This window comes from Hyperolius riggenbachi, chromosome 4 (genome assembly GCF_040937935.1).
Source record: "Hyperolius riggenbachi isolate aHypRig1 chromosome 4, aHypRig1.pri, whole genome shotgun sequence".
Lineage (NCBI taxonomy): Eukaryota > Metazoa > Chordata > Amphibia > Anura > Hyperoliidae > Hyperolius > Hyperolius riggenbachi.
The window spans coordinates 11236217-11249121 of NC_090649.1; the positions used below are offsets into that span (position 1 = coordinate 11236217).

Below are 12905 nucleotides of genomic sequence, written 5' to 3' on the forward strand. Positions count from 1 at the left end.
TGCACCTTGACAAAACTCACATTAGTCTGCCTACTCCTCTTGATCCAGTTGTCTCCAAGCAAAAGAGCTGGAGTTAGTCCAAAGTAGCGTGTTAGCTTGATCAGGACAGATGTGGATCCTAGTTGTTGCGTGTGGTTAAAATGAGTTGCGTGTGGTTAAAATGAGCTGCACGTAGTTAAAACAAGCTTTGCTTGGGTAAAATGAGCCGCTTGTGGGTACACCCTGAGAAGTGTAGGTTGTTTCTGTAGTGTAGTGGTTATCACGTTCGCCTAACACGCGAAAGGTCCCCAGTTCGAAACTGGGCAGAAACATGGCTTTTTCTCTGGTCTTCTTTCCTTTTCACGCAGGCTCCACTTATGCATGCATGAGTCTTTACCTGTCTGGCTTAATCATATTCATGAAAAGCTCTACTTTTCCTCTTTCGGGGCTCCAGGACAAGCAAGAAGTGTCTGGTTTCTGTAGTGTAGTGGTTATCACGTTTGCTTTACACGCAAAAGGTCCCCAGCTCGAAACTGGGCAGAAACAGCGATGCTTTTTGTTCCATAAAGTGGTCTATTCCCCTCCTTTCTAAAGAAGATTTTTGGCCTCCAATGCTAGCTGCACCTTGACAAAACTCACATTAGTCTGCCTACTCCTCTTGATCCAGTTGTCTCCAAGCAAAAGAGCTGGAGTTAGTCCAAAGTAGCGTGTTAGCTTGATCAGGACAGATGTGGATCCTAGTTGTTGCGTGTGGTTAAAATGAGCTGCGTGTGGTTAAAATGAGCTGCACGTGGTTAAAACAAGCTTTGCTTGGGTAAAATGAGCCACTTGTGGGTACACCCTGAGAAGTGTAGGTGGTTTTTGTAGTGTAGTGGTTATCACGTTCGCCTAACACGCGAAAGGTCCCCAGTTCGAAACTGGGCAGAAACATGACTTTTTCTCTGGTCTTCTTTCCTTTTCACGCAGGCTCCACTTACGCATGCATGAGTCTTTACCTGTCTGGCTTAATCATATTCATGAAAAGCTCTACTTTTCCTCTTTCAGGGCTCCAGGACAAGCAATAAGTGTCTGGTTTCTGTAGTGTAGTGGTTATCACGTTTGCCTCACACGCGAAAGGTCCCCGGTTTGAAACCGGGCAGAAACAGTGTCTACCTTTAACTTTTTGCCATCCAAAGCACTCCTCCTTCCCTTGCTCCATACGCTTGCAAGCTGGCCCTCAATGTGACTGGCCAGTGTCTTTTCTTCACTCACTTTCTCAGGCAACTGCTAATAGCCTCTTTCAGACTGCCTCTTAGCCATCCCTACATGCATATCCATCTAAGAGAGATCTAAAACTCAACTTGCAAAACACCAAGCTTTGTCTCTTTTCCTTCTCCCTAGATACTGCACTATCTAGAAGTAGAACTGTCCTACCACCTGCTTTGTAAGTTTATATTGCCTGGAATTTGCCTTTGACTCCAACCTCCCTTGTCTTCTTCCTATCCAGCCCTTCTCCAAGTACTGCCACTTTGGTTGCCGTCGCATCATCTGCAAAGTTCAGGCTTTCCCAGTAGTTAAGACTTATGATATTTTGCTGCATGCCATGGTTGTCTTTCCCCTCCCCACCTTTCTATTCCCGAATGCCTTTTTTTTTACTCAAGCATACTCTATTGACCTAAGCCCAACATTTTAGATGTTGTTACCTCTCATAGCTACTTTATTGCTCCCTTTCTCATGTGGAAGGTTCTTTTGAGTATCAGTTCCCAATATGCCAGTTGTCTATGTTCCTATGCGAGCACTGCTTTCTTCTTGGTAGCAAAATTGCAATCAGTTTCCACCGGAGGTTTCTGTAGTGTAGTGGTTATCACGTTTGCTTTACACGCAAAAGGTCCCCAGCTCGAAACTGGGCAGAAACAGCGATGCTTTTTGTTCCATAAAGTGGTCTATTCCCCTCCTTTCTAAAGAAGATTTTTGGCCTCCAATGCTAGCTGCACCTTGACAAAACTCACATTAGTCTGCCTACTCCTCTTGATCCAGTTGTCTCCAAGCAAAAGAGCTGGAGTTAGTCCAAAGTAGCGTGTTAGCTTGATCAGGACAGATGTGGATCCTAGTTGTTGCGTGTGGTTAAAATAAGCTGCGTGTGGTTAAAATGAGCTGCACGTGGTTAAAACAAGCTTTGCTTGGGTAAAATGAGCCGCTTGTGGGTACACCCTGAGAAGTGTAGGTGGTTTCTGTAGTGTAGTGGTTATCACGTTTGCCTAACACGCGAAAGGTCCCCAGTTCGAAACTGGGCAGAAACATGGCTTTTTCTCTGGTCTTCTTTCCTTTTCACGCAGGCTCCACTTACGCATGCATGAGTCTTTACCTGTCTGGCTTAATAATATTCATGAAAAGCTCTACTTTTCCTCTTTCGGGGCTCCAGGACACGCAAGAAGTGTCTGGTTTCTGTAGTGTAGTGGTTATCACGTTCGCCTCACACGCGAAAGGTCCCCGGTTCGAAACCGGGCAGAAACAGTGTCTACCTTTAACTTTTTGCCATCCAAAGCACTCCTCCTTCCCTTGCTCCATACGCTTGCAAGCTGGCCCTCAATGTGACTGGCCAGTGTCTTTTCTTCACTCACTTTCTCAGGCAACTGCTAATAGCCTCTTTCAGACTGCCTCTCAGCCATCCCTACATGCATATCCATCTAAGAGAGATCTAAAACTCAACTTGCAAAACACCAAGCTTTGTCTCTTTTCCTTCTCCCTAGATACTGCACTATCTAGAAGTAGAACTGTCCTACCACCTGCTTTGTAAGTTTATATTGCCTGGAATTTGCCTTTGACTCCAACCTCCCTTGTCTTCTTCCTATCCAGCCCTTCTCCAAGTACTGCCACTTTGGTTGCCGTCGCATCATCTGCAAAGTTCAGGCTTTCCCAGTAGTTAAGACTTATGATATTTTGCTGCATGCCATGGTTGTCTTTCCCCTCCCCACCTTTCTATTCCCGAATGCCTTTTTTTTTACTCAAGCATACTCTATTGACCTAAGCCCAACATTTTAGATGTTGTTACCTCTCATAGCTACTTTATTGCTCCCTTTCTCATGTGGAGGGTTCTTTTGAGTATTAGTTCCCAATATGCCAGTTGTCTATGTTCCTATGCGAGCACTGCTTTCTTCTTGGTAGCAAAATTGCAATCAGTTTCCACCGGAGGTTTCTGTAGTGTAGTGGTTATCACGTTTGCTTTACTCGCAAAAGGTCCCCAGCTCGAAACTGGGCAGAAACAGCGATGCTTTTTGTTCCATAAAGTGGTCTATTCCCCTCCTTTCTAAAGAAGATTTTTGGCCTCCAATGCTAGCTGCACCTTGACAAAACTCACATTAGTCTGCCTACTCCTCTTGATCCAGTTGTCTCCAAGCAAAAGAGCTGGAGTTAGTCCAAAGTAGCGTGTTAGCTTGATCAGGACAGATGTGGATCCTAGTTGTTGCGTGTGGTTAAAATGAGTTGCGTGTGGTTAAAATGAGCTGCACGTAGTTAAAACAAGCTTTGCTTGGGTAAAATGAGCCGCTTGTGGGCACACCCTGAGAAGTGTAGGTTGTTTCTGTAGTGTAGTGGTTATCACGTTCGCCTAACACGCGAAAGGTCCCCAGTTCGAAACTGGGCAGAAACATGGCTTTTTCTCTGGTCTTCTTTCCTTTTCACGCAGGCTCCACTTACGCATGCATGAGTCTTTACCTGTCTGGCTTAATCATATTCATGAAAAGCTCTACTTTTCCTCTTTCGGGGCTCCAGGACAAGCAAAAAGTGTCTGGTTTCTGTAGTGTAGTGGTTATCACGTTTGCCTCACACGCGAAAGGTCCCCGGTTTGAAACCGGGCAGAAACAGTGTCTACCTTTAACTTTTTGCCATCCAAAGCACTCCTCCTTCCCTTGCTCCATACGCTTGCAAGCTGGCCCTCAATGTGACTGGCCAGTGTCTTTTCTTCACTCACTTTCTCAGGCAACTGCTAATAGCCTCTTTCAGACTGCCTCTTAGCCATCCCTACATGCATATCCATCTAAGAGAGATCTAAAACTCAACTTGCAAAACACCAAGCTTTGTCTCTTTTCCTTCTCCCTAGATACTGCACTATCTAGAAGTAGAACTGTCCTACCACCTGCTTTGTAAGTTTATATTGCCTGGAATTTGCCTTTGACTCCAACCTCCCTTGTCTTCTTCCTATCCAGCCCTTCTCCAAGTAATGCCACTTTGGTTGCCGTCGCATCATCTGCAAAGTTCAGGCTTTCCCAGTAGTTAAGACTTATGATATTTTGCTGCATGCCATGGTTGTCTTTCCCCTCCCCACCTTTCTATTCCCGAATGCCTTTTTTTTTACTCAAGCATACTCTATTGACCTAAGCCCAACATTTTAGATGTTGTTACCTCTCATAGCTACTTTATTGCTCCCTTTCTCATGTGGAGGGTTCTTTTGAGTATTAGTTCCCAATATGCCAGTTGTCTATGTTCCTATGCGAGCACTGCTTTCTTCTTGGTAGCAAAATTGCAATCAGTTTCCACCGGAGGTTTCTGTAGTGTAGTGGTTATCACGTTTGCTTTACTCGCAAAAGGTCCCCAGCTCGAAACTGGGCAGAAACAGCGATGCTTTTTGTTCCATAAAGTGGTCTATTCCCCTCCTTTCTAAAGAAGATTTTTGGCCTCCAATGCTAGCTGCACCTTGACAAAACTCACATTAGTCTGCCTACTCCTCTTGATCCAGTTGTCTCCAAGCAAAAGAGCTGGAGTTAGTCCAAAGTAGCGTGTTAGCTTGATCAGGACAGATGTGGATCCTAGTTGTTGCGTGTGGTTAAAATGAGTTGCGTGTGGTTAAAATGAGCTGCACGTAGTTAAAACAAGCTTTGCTTGGGTAAAATGAGCCGCTTGTGGGCACACCCTGAGAAGTGTAGGTTGTTTCTGTAGTGTAGTGGTTATCACGTTCGCCTAACACGCGAAAGGTCCCCAGTTCGAAACTGGGCAGAAACATGGCTTTTTCTCTGGTCTTCTTTCCTTTTCACGCAGGCTCCACTTACGCATGCATGAGTCTTTACCTGTCTGGCTTAATCATATTCATGAAAAGCTCTACTTTTCCTCTTTCGGGGCTCCAGGACAAGCAAAAAGTGTCTGGTTTCTGTAGTGTAGTGGTTATCACGTTTGCCTCACACGCGAAAGGTCCCCGGTTTGAAACCGGGCAGAAACAGTGTCTACCTTTAACTTTTTGCCATCCAAAGCACTCCTCCTTCCCTTGCTCCATACGCTTGCAAGCTGGCCCTCAATGTGACTGGCCAGTGTCTTTTCTTCACTCACTTTCTCAGGCAACTGCTAATAGCCTCTTTCAGACTGCCTCTTAGCCATCCCTACATGCATATCCATCTAAGAGAGATCTAAAACTCAACTTGCAAAACACCAAGCTTTGTCTCTTTTCCTTCTCCCTAGATACTGCACTATCTAGAAGTAGAACTGTCCTACCACCTGCTTTGTAAGTTTATATTGCCTGGAATTTGCCTTTGACTCCAACCTCCCTTGTCTTCTTCCTATCCAGCCCTTCTCCAAGTAATGCCACTTTGGTTGCCGTCGCATCATCTGCAAAGTTCAGGCTTTCCCAGTAGTTAAGACTTATGATATTTTGCTGCATGCCATGGTTGTCTTTCCCCTCCCCACCTTTCTATTCCCGAATGCCTTTTTTTTTACTCAAGCATACTCTATTGACCTAAGCCCAACATTTTAGATGTTGTTACCTCTCATAGCTACTTTATTGCTCCCTTTCTCATGTGGAAGGTTCTTTTGAGTATCAGTTCCCAATATGCCAGTTGTCTATGTTCCAATGCGAGCACTGCTTTCTTCTTGGTAGCAAAATTGCAATCAGTTTCCACCGGAGGTTTCTGTAGTGTAGTGGTTATCACGTTTGCTTTACACGCAAAAGGTCCCCAGCTCGAAACTGGGCAGAAACAGCGATGCTTTTTGTTCCATAAAGTGGTCTATTCCCCTCCTTTCTAAAGAAGATTTTTGGCCTCCAATGCTAGCTGCACCTTGACAAAACTCACATTAGTCTGCCTACTCCTCTTGATCCAGTTGTCTCCAAGCAAAAGAGCTGGAGTTAGTCCAAAGTAGCGTGTTAGCTTGATCAGGACAGATGTGGATCCTAGTTGTTGCGTGTGGTTAAAATGAGCTGCGTGTGGTTAAAATGAGCTGCACGTGGTTAAAACAAGCTTTGCTTGGGTAAAATGAGCCGCTTGTGGGTACACCCTGAGAAGTGTAGGTGGTTTCTGTAGTGTAGTGGTTATCACGTTTGCCTAACACGCGAAAGGTCCCCAGTTCGAAACTGGGCAGAAACATGGCTTTTTCTCTGGTCTTCTTTCCTTTTCACGCAGGCTCCACTTACGCATGCATGAGTCTTAACCTGTCTGGCTTAATCATATTCATGAAAAGCTCTACTTTTCCTCTTTCGGGGCTCCAGGACACGCAAGAAGTGTCTGGTTTCTGTAGTGTAGTGGTTATCACGTTCGCCTCACACGCGAAAGGTCCCCGGTTCGAAACCGGGCAGAAACAGTGTCTACCTTTAACTTTTTGCCATCCAAAGCACTCCTCCTTCCCTTGCTCCATACGCTTGCAAGCTGGCCCTCAATGTGACTGGCCAGTGTCTTTTCTTCACTCACTTTCTCAGGCAACTGCTAATAGCCTCTTTCAGACTGCCTCTCAGCCATCCCTACATGCATATCCATCTAAGAGAGATCTAAAACTCAACTTGCAAAACACCAAGCTTTGTCTCTTTTCCTTCTCCCTAGATACTGCACTATCTAGAAGTAGAACTGTCCTACCACCTGCTTTGTAAGTTTATATTGCCTGGAATTTGCCTTTGACTCCAACCTCCCTTGTCTTCTTCCTATCCAGCCCTTCTCCAAGTACTGCCACTTTGGTTGCCGTCTCATCATGTGCAAAGTTCAGGCTTTCCCAGTAGTTAAGACTTATGATATTTTGCTGCATGCCATGGTTGTCTTTCCCCTCCCCACCTTTCTATTCCCGAATGCCTTTTTTTTTTACTCAAGCATACTCTATTGACCTAAGCCCAACATTTTAGATGTTGTTACCTCTCATAGCTACTTTATTGCTCCCTTTCTCATGTGGAGGGTTCTTTTGAGTATTAGTTCCCAATATGCCAGTTGTCTATGTTCCTATGCGAGCACTGCTTTCTTCTTGGTAGCAAAATTGCAATCAGTTTCCACCGGAGGTTTCTGTAGTGTAGTGGTTATCACGTTTGCTTTACTCGCAAAAGGTCCCCAGCTCGAAACTGGGCAGAAACAGCGATGCTTTTTGTTCCATAAAGTGGTCTATTCCCCTCCTTTCTAAAGAAGATTTTTGGCCTCCAATGCTAGCTGCACCTTGACAAAACTCACATTAGTCTGCCTACTCCTCTTGATCCAGTTGTCTCCAAGCAAAAGAGCTGGAGTTAGTCCAAAGTAGCGTGTTAGCTTGATCAGGACAGATGTGGATCCTAGTTGTTGCGTGTAGTTAAAATGAGTTGCGTGTGGTTAAAATGAGCTGCACGTAGTTAAAACAAGCTTTGCTTGGGTAAAATGAGCCGCTTGTGGGTACACCCTGAGAAGTGTAGGTTGTTTCTGTAGTGTAGTGGTTATCACGTTCGCCTAACACGTGAAAGGTCCCCAGTTCGAAACTGGGCAGAAACATGGCTTTTTCTCTGGTCTTCTTTCCTTTTCACGCAGGCTCCACTTACGCATGCATGAGTCTTTACCTGTCTGGCTTAATCATATTCATGAAAAGCTCTACTTTTCCTCTTTCGGGGCTCCAGGACAAGCAAAAAGTGTCTGGTTTCTGTAGTGTAGTGGTTATCACGTTTGCCTCACACGCGAAAGGTCCCCGGTTTGAAACCGGGCAGAAACAGTGTCTACCTTTAACTTTTTGCCATCCAAAGCACTCCTCCTTCCCTTGCTCCATACGCTTGCAAGCTGGCCCTCAATGTGACTGGCCAGTGTCTTTTCTTCACTCACTTTCTCAGGCAACTGCTAATAGCCTCTTTCAGACTGCCTCTCAGCCATCCCTACATGCATATCCATCTAAGAGAGATCTAAAACTCAACTTGCAAAACACCAAGCTTTGTCTCTTTTCCTTCTCCCTAGATACTGCACTATCTAGAAGTAGAACTGTCCTACCACCTGCTTTGTAAGTTTATATTGCCTGGAATTTGCCTTTGACTCCAACCTCCCTTGTCTTCTTCCTATCCAGCCCTTCTCCAAGTACTGCCACTTTGGTTGCCGTCGCATCATCTGCAAAGTTCAGGCTTTCCCAGTAGTTAAGACTTATGATATTTTGCTGCATGCCATGGTTGTCTTTCCCCTCCCCACCTTTCTATTCCCGAATGCCTTTTTTTTTACTCAAGCATACTCCATTGACCTAAGCCCAACATTTTAGATGTTGTTACCTCTCATAGCTACTTTATTGCTCCCTTTCTCATGTGGAAGGTTCTTTTGAGTATTAGTTCCCAATATGCCAGTTGTCTATGTTCCTATGCGAGCACTGCTTTCTTCTTGGTAGCAAAATTGCAATCAGTTTCCACCGGAGGTTTCTGTAGTGTAGTGGTTACCACGTTTGCTTTACACGCAAAAGGTCCCCAGCTCGAAACTGGGCAGAAACAGCGATGCTTTTTGTTCCATAAAGTGGTCTATTCCCCTCCTTTCTAAAGAAGATTTTTGGCCTCCAATGCTAGCTGCACCTTGACAAAACTCACATTAGTCTGCCTACTCCTCTTGATCCAGTTGTCTCCAAGCAAAAGAGCTGGAGTTAGTCCAAAGTAGCGTGTTAGCTTGATCAGGACAGATGTGGATCCTAGTTGTTGCGTGTGGTTAAAATGAGCTGCGTGTGGTTAAAATGAGCTGCACGTGGTTAAAACAAGCTTTGCTTGGGTAAAATGAGCCGCTTGTGGGTACACCCTGAGAAGTGTAGGTGGTTTCTGTAGTGTAGTGGTTATCACGTTTGCCTAACACGCGAAAGGTCCCCAGTTCGAAACTGGGCAGAAACATGGCTTTTTCTCTGGTCTTCTTTCCTTTTCACGCAGGCTCCACTTACGCATGCATGAGTCTTAACCTGTCTGGCTTAATCATATTCATGAAAAGCTCTACTTTTCCTCTTTCGGGGCTCCAGGACACGCAAGAAGTGTCTCGTTTCTGTAGTGTAGTGGTTATCACGCTCGCCTCACACGCGAAAGGTCCCCGGTTCGAAACCAGGCAGAAACAGTGTCTACCTTTAACTTTTTGCCATCCAAAGCACTCCTCCTTCCCTTGCTCCATACGCTTGCAAGCTGGCCCTCAATGTGACTGGCCAGTGTCTTTTCTTCACTCACTTTCTCAGGCAACTGCTAATAGCCTCTTTCAGACTGCCTCTCAGCCATCCCTACATGCATATCCATCTAAGAGAGATCTAAAACTCAACTTGCAAAACACCAAGCTTTGTCTCTTTTCCTTCTCCCTAGATACTGCACTATCTAGAAGTAGAACTGTCCTACCACCTGCTTTGTAAGTTTATATTGCCTGGAATTTGCCTTTGACTCCAACCTCCCTTGTCTTCTTCCTATCCAGCCCTTCTCCAAGTACTGCCACTTTGGTTGCCGTCGCATCATCTGCAAAGTTCAGGCTTTCCCAGTAGTTAAGACTTATGATATTTTGCTGCATGCCATGGTTGTCTTTCCCCTCCCCACCTTTCTATTCCCGAATGCCTTTTTTTTTACTCAAGCATACTCTATTGACCTAAGCCCAACATTTTAGATGTTGTTACCTCTCATAGCTACTTTATTGCTCCCTTTCTCATGTGGAGGGTTCTTTTGAGTATTAGTTCCCAATATGCCAGTTGTCTATGTTCCTATGCGAGCACTGCTTTCTTCTTGGTAGCAAAATTGCAATCAGTTTCCACCGGAGGTTTCTGTAGTGTAGTGGTTATCACGTTTGCTTTACTCGCAAAAGGTCCCCAGCTCGAAACTGGGCAGAAACAGCGATGCTTTTTGTTCCATAAAGTGGTCTATTCCCCTCCTTTCTAAAGAAGATTTTTGGCCTCCAATGCTAGCTGCACCTTGACAAAACTCACATTAGTCTGCCTACTCCTCTTGATCCAGTTGTCTCCAAGCAAAAGAGCTGGAGTTAGTCCAAAGTAGCGTGTTAGCTTGATCAGGACAGATGTGGATCCTAGTTGTTGCGTGTAGTTAAAATGAGTTGCGTGTGGTTAAAATGAGCTGCACGTAGTTAAAACAAGCTTTGCTTGGGTAAAATGAGCCGCTTGTGGGTACACCCTGAGAAGTGTAGGTTGTTTCTGTAGTGTAGTGGTTATCACGTTCGCCTAACACGCGAAAGGTCCCCAGTTCGAAACTGGGCAGAAACATGGCTTTTTCTCTGGTCTTCTTTCCTTTTCACGCAGGCTCCACTTACGCATGCATGAGTCTTTACCTGTCTGGCTTAATCATATTCATGAAAAGCTCTACTTTTCCTCTTTCGGGGCTCCAGGACAAGCAAAAAGTGTCTGGTTTCTGTAGTGTAGTGGTTATCACGTTTGCCTCACCCGCGAAAGGTCCCCGGTTTGAAACCGGGCAGAAACAGTGTCTACCTTTAACTTTTTGCCATCCAAAGCACTCCTCCTTCCCTTGCTCCATACGCTTGCAAGCTGGCCCTCAATGTGACTGGCCAGTGTCTTTTCTTCACTCACTTTCTCAGGCAACTGCTAATAGCCTCTTTCAGACTGCCTCTTAGCCATCCCTACATGCATATCCATCTAAGAGAGATCTAAAACTCAACTTGCAAAACACCAAGCTTTGTCTCTTTTCCTTCTCCCTAGATACTGCACTATCTAGAAGTAGAACTGTCCTACCACCTGCTTTGTAAGTTTATATTGCCTGGAATTTGCCTTTGACTCCAACCTCCCTTGTCTTCTTCCTATCCAGCCCTTCTCCAAGTACTGCCACCTTGGTTGCCGTCGCATCATCTGCAAAGTTCAGGCTTTCCCAGTAGTTAAGACTTATGATATTTTGCTGCATGCCATGGTTGTCTTTCCCCTCCCCACCTTTCTATTCCCGAATGCCTTTTTTTTTACTCAAGCATACTCTATTGACCTAAGCCCAACATTTTAGATGTTGTTACCTCTCATAGCTACTTTATTGCTCCCTTTCTCATGTGGAAGGTTCTTTTGAGTATTAGTTCCCAATATGCCAGTTGTCTATGTTCCTATGCGAGCACTGCTTTCTTCTTGGTAGCAAAATTGCAATCAGTTTCCACCGGAGGTTTCTGTAGTGTAGTGGTTATCACGTTTGCTTTACTCGCAAAAGGTCCCCAGCTCGAAACTGGGCAGAAACAGCGATGCTTTTTGTTCCATAAAGTGGTCTATTCCCCTCCTTTCTAAAGAAGATTTTTGGCCTCCAATGCTAGCTGCACCTTGACAAAACTCACATTAGTCTGCCTACTCCTCTTGATCCAGTTGTCTCCAAGCAAAAGAGCTGGAGTTAGTCCAAAGTAGCGTGTTAGCTTGATCAGGACAGATGTGGATCCTAGTTGTTGCGTGTGGTTAAAATGAGTTGCGTGTGGTTAAAATGAGCTGCACGTAGTTAAAACAAGCTTTGCTTGGGTAAAATGAGCCGCTTGTGGGTACACCCTGAGAAGTGTAGGTTGTTTCTGTAGTGTAGTGGTTATCACGTTCGCCTAACACGCGAAAGGTCCCCAGTTTGAAACTGGGCTGAAACATGGCTTTTTCTCTGGTCTTCTTTCCTTTTCACGCAGGCTCCACTTACGTATGCATGAGTCTTTACCTGTCTGGCTTAATGATATTCATGAAAAGCTCTACTTTTCCTCTTTCGGGGCTCCAGGACAAGCAAGAAGTGTCTGGTTTCTGTAGTGTAGTGGTTATCACGTTCGCCTCACACGCGAAAGGTCCCCGGTTCGAAACTGGGCAGAAACAGTGTCTACCTTTAACTTTTTGCCATCCAAAGCACTCCTCCTTCCCTTGCTCCATACGCTTGCAAGCTGGCCCTCAATGTGACTGGCCAGTGTCTTTTCTTCACTCACTTTCTCAGGCAACTGCTAATAGCCTCTTTCAGACTGCCTCTCAGCCATCCCTACATGCATATCCATCTAAGAGAGATCTAAAACTCAACTTGCAAAACACCAAGCTTTGTCTCTTTTCCTTCTCCCTAGATACTGCACTATCTAGAAGTAGAACTGTCCTACCACCTGCTTTGTAAGTTTATATTGCCTGGAATTTGCCTTTGACTCCAACCTCCCTTGTCTTCTTCCTATCCAGCCCTTCTCCAAGTACTGCCACTTTGGTTGCCGTCGCATCATCTGCAAAGTTCAGGCTTTCCCAGTAGTTAAGACTTATGATATTTTGCTGCATGCCATGGTTGTCTTTCCCCTCCCCACCTTTCTATTCCCGAATGCCTTTTTTTTTACTCAAGCATACTCCATTGACCTAAGCCCAACATTTTAGATGTTGTTACCTCTCATAGCTACTTTATTGCTCCCTTTCTCATGTAGAAGGTTCTTTTGAGTATTAGTTCCCAATATGCCAGTTGTCTATGTTCCTATGCGAGCACTGCTTTCTTCTTGGTAGCAAAATTGCAATCAGTTTCCACCGGAGGTTTCTGTAGTGTAGTGGTTACCACGTTTGCTTTACACGCAAAAGGTCCCCAGCTCGAAACTGGGCAGAAACAGCGATGCTTTTTGTTCCATAAAGTGGTCTATTCCCCTCCTTTCTAAAGAAGATTTTTGGCCTCCAATGCTAGCTGCACCTTGACAAAACTCACATTAGTCTGCCTACTCCTCTTGATCCAGTTGTCTCCAAGCAAAAGAGCTGGAGTTAGTCCAAAGTAGCGTGTTAGCTTGATCAGGACAGATGTGGATCCTAGTTGTTGCGTGTGGTTAAAATGAGCTGCGTGTGGTTAAAATGAG

At 45.1% G+C, this 12905-nt stretch overlaps 29 non-coding genes across 29 annotated transcripts; all 29 read left to right on the plus strand.

Annotated features, from left to right (window-relative positions):
* The first annotated feature begins 238 nt into the window (after positions 1–238).
* Positions 239–311, plus strand: TRNAV-AAC (transfer RNA valine (anticodon AAC)). Its single transcript has one exon. It is a non-coding gene; the product is annotated as a tRNA-Val (tRNA).
* A 141-nt stretch (positions 312–452) lies between these two features.
* Positions 453–525, plus strand: TRNAV-UAC (transfer RNA valine (anticodon UAC)). The gene has a single exon. It is a non-coding gene; the product is annotated as a tRNA-Val (tRNA).
* A 311-nt stretch (positions 526–836) lies between these two features.
* TRNAV-AAC (transfer RNA valine (anticodon AAC)) lies at positions 837–909 on the plus strand. The gene has a single exon. It is a non-coding gene; the product is annotated as a tRNA-Val (tRNA).
* A 141-nt stretch (positions 910–1050) lies between these two features.
* TRNAV-CAC (transfer RNA valine (anticodon CAC)) lies at positions 1051–1123 on the plus strand. The gene has a single exon. It is a non-coding gene; the product is annotated as a tRNA-Val (tRNA).
* A 678-nt stretch (positions 1124–1801) lies between these two features.
* Positions 1802–1874, plus strand: TRNAV-UAC (transfer RNA valine (anticodon UAC)). Its single transcript has one exon. It is a non-coding gene; the product is annotated as a tRNA-Val (tRNA).
* A 311-nt stretch (positions 1875–2185) lies between these two features.
* TRNAV-AAC (transfer RNA valine (anticodon AAC)) lies at positions 2186–2258 on the plus strand. Its single transcript has one exon. It is a non-coding gene; the product is annotated as a tRNA-Val (tRNA).
* Positions 2259–2399: 141 nt separating this feature from the next.
* On the plus strand, positions 2400–2472 carry TRNAV-CAC (transfer RNA valine (anticodon CAC)). Its single transcript has one exon. It is a non-coding gene; the product is annotated as a tRNA-Val (tRNA).
* A 678-nt stretch (positions 2473–3150) lies between these two features.
* Positions 3151–3223, plus strand: TRNAV-UAC (transfer RNA valine (anticodon UAC)). Its single transcript has one exon. It is a non-coding gene; the product is annotated as a tRNA-Val (tRNA).
* A 311-nt stretch (positions 3224–3534) lies between these two features.
* On the plus strand, positions 3535–3607 carry TRNAV-AAC (transfer RNA valine (anticodon AAC)). Its single transcript has one exon. It is a non-coding gene; the product is annotated as a tRNA-Val (tRNA).
* A 141-nt stretch (positions 3608–3748) lies between these two features.
* On the plus strand, positions 3749–3821 carry TRNAV-CAC (transfer RNA valine (anticodon CAC)). The gene has a single exon. It is a non-coding gene; the product is annotated as a tRNA-Val (tRNA).
* A 678-nt stretch (positions 3822–4499) lies between these two features.
* Positions 4500–4572, plus strand: TRNAV-UAC (transfer RNA valine (anticodon UAC)). The gene has a single exon. It is a non-coding gene; the product is annotated as a tRNA-Val (tRNA).
* A 311-nt stretch (positions 4573–4883) lies between these two features.
* Positions 4884–4956, plus strand: TRNAV-AAC (transfer RNA valine (anticodon AAC)). The gene has a single exon. It is a non-coding gene; the product is annotated as a tRNA-Val (tRNA).
* A 141-nt stretch (positions 4957–5097) lies between these two features.
* TRNAV-CAC (transfer RNA valine (anticodon CAC)) lies at positions 5098–5170 on the plus strand. Its single transcript has one exon. It is a non-coding gene; the product is annotated as a tRNA-Val (tRNA).
* Positions 5171–5848: 678 nt separating this feature from the next.
* On the plus strand, positions 5849–5921 carry TRNAV-UAC (transfer RNA valine (anticodon UAC)). Its single transcript has one exon. It is a non-coding gene; the product is annotated as a tRNA-Val (tRNA).
* A 311-nt stretch (positions 5922–6232) lies between these two features.
* On the plus strand, positions 6233–6305 carry TRNAV-AAC (transfer RNA valine (anticodon AAC)). The gene has a single exon. It is a non-coding gene; the product is annotated as a tRNA-Val (tRNA).
* A 141-nt stretch (positions 6306–6446) lies between these two features.
* TRNAV-CAC (transfer RNA valine (anticodon CAC)) lies at positions 6447–6519 on the plus strand. Its single transcript has one exon. It is a non-coding gene; the product is annotated as a tRNA-Val (tRNA).
* A 679-nt stretch (positions 6520–7198) lies between these two features.
* Positions 7199–7271, plus strand: TRNAV-UAC (transfer RNA valine (anticodon UAC)). Its single transcript has one exon. It is a non-coding gene; the product is annotated as a tRNA-Val (tRNA).
* Positions 7272–7582: 311 nt separating this feature from the next.
* TRNAV-AAC (transfer RNA valine (anticodon AAC)) lies at positions 7583–7655 on the plus strand. Its single transcript has one exon. It is a non-coding gene; the product is annotated as a tRNA-Val (tRNA).
* A 141-nt stretch (positions 7656–7796) lies between these two features.
* On the plus strand, positions 7797–7869 carry TRNAV-CAC (transfer RNA valine (anticodon CAC)). The gene has a single exon. It is a non-coding gene; the product is annotated as a tRNA-Val (tRNA).
* Positions 7870–8547: 678 nt separating this feature from the next.
* On the plus strand, positions 8548–8620 carry TRNAV-UAC (transfer RNA valine (anticodon UAC)). The gene has a single exon. It is a non-coding gene; the product is annotated as a tRNA-Val (tRNA).
* Positions 8621–8931: 311 nt separating this feature from the next.
* TRNAV-AAC (transfer RNA valine (anticodon AAC)) lies at positions 8932–9004 on the plus strand. The gene has a single exon. It is a non-coding gene; the product is annotated as a tRNA-Val (tRNA).
* A 141-nt stretch (positions 9005–9145) lies between these two features.
* TRNAV-CAC (transfer RNA valine (anticodon CAC)) lies at positions 9146–9218 on the plus strand. The gene has a single exon. It is a non-coding gene; the product is annotated as a tRNA-Val (tRNA).
* Positions 9219–9896: 678 nt separating this feature from the next.
* On the plus strand, positions 9897–9969 carry TRNAV-UAC (transfer RNA valine (anticodon UAC)). Its single transcript has one exon. It is a non-coding gene; the product is annotated as a tRNA-Val (tRNA).
* A 311-nt stretch (positions 9970–10280) lies between these two features.
* TRNAV-AAC (transfer RNA valine (anticodon AAC)) lies at positions 10281–10353 on the plus strand. Its single transcript has one exon. It is a non-coding gene; the product is annotated as a tRNA-Val (tRNA).
* A 141-nt stretch (positions 10354–10494) lies between these two features.
* Positions 10495–10567, plus strand: TRNAV-CAC (transfer RNA valine (anticodon CAC)). The gene has a single exon. It is a non-coding gene; the product is annotated as a tRNA-Val (tRNA).
* Positions 10568–11245: 678 nt separating this feature from the next.
* Positions 11246–11318, plus strand: TRNAV-UAC (transfer RNA valine (anticodon UAC)). Its single transcript has one exon. It is a non-coding gene; the product is annotated as a tRNA-Val (tRNA).
* A 311-nt stretch (positions 11319–11629) lies between these two features.
* On the plus strand, positions 11630–11702 carry TRNAV-AAC (transfer RNA valine (anticodon AAC)). The gene has a single exon. It is a non-coding gene; the product is annotated as a tRNA-Val (tRNA).
* Positions 11703–11843: 141 nt separating this feature from the next.
* On the plus strand, positions 11844–11916 carry TRNAV-CAC (transfer RNA valine (anticodon CAC)). The gene has a single exon. It is a non-coding gene; the product is annotated as a tRNA-Val (tRNA).
* A 678-nt stretch (positions 11917–12594) lies between these two features.
* On the plus strand, positions 12595–12667 carry TRNAV-UAC (transfer RNA valine (anticodon UAC)). Its single transcript has one exon. It is a non-coding gene; the product is annotated as a tRNA-Val (tRNA).
* Positions 12668–12905: the final 238 nt, after the last annotated feature.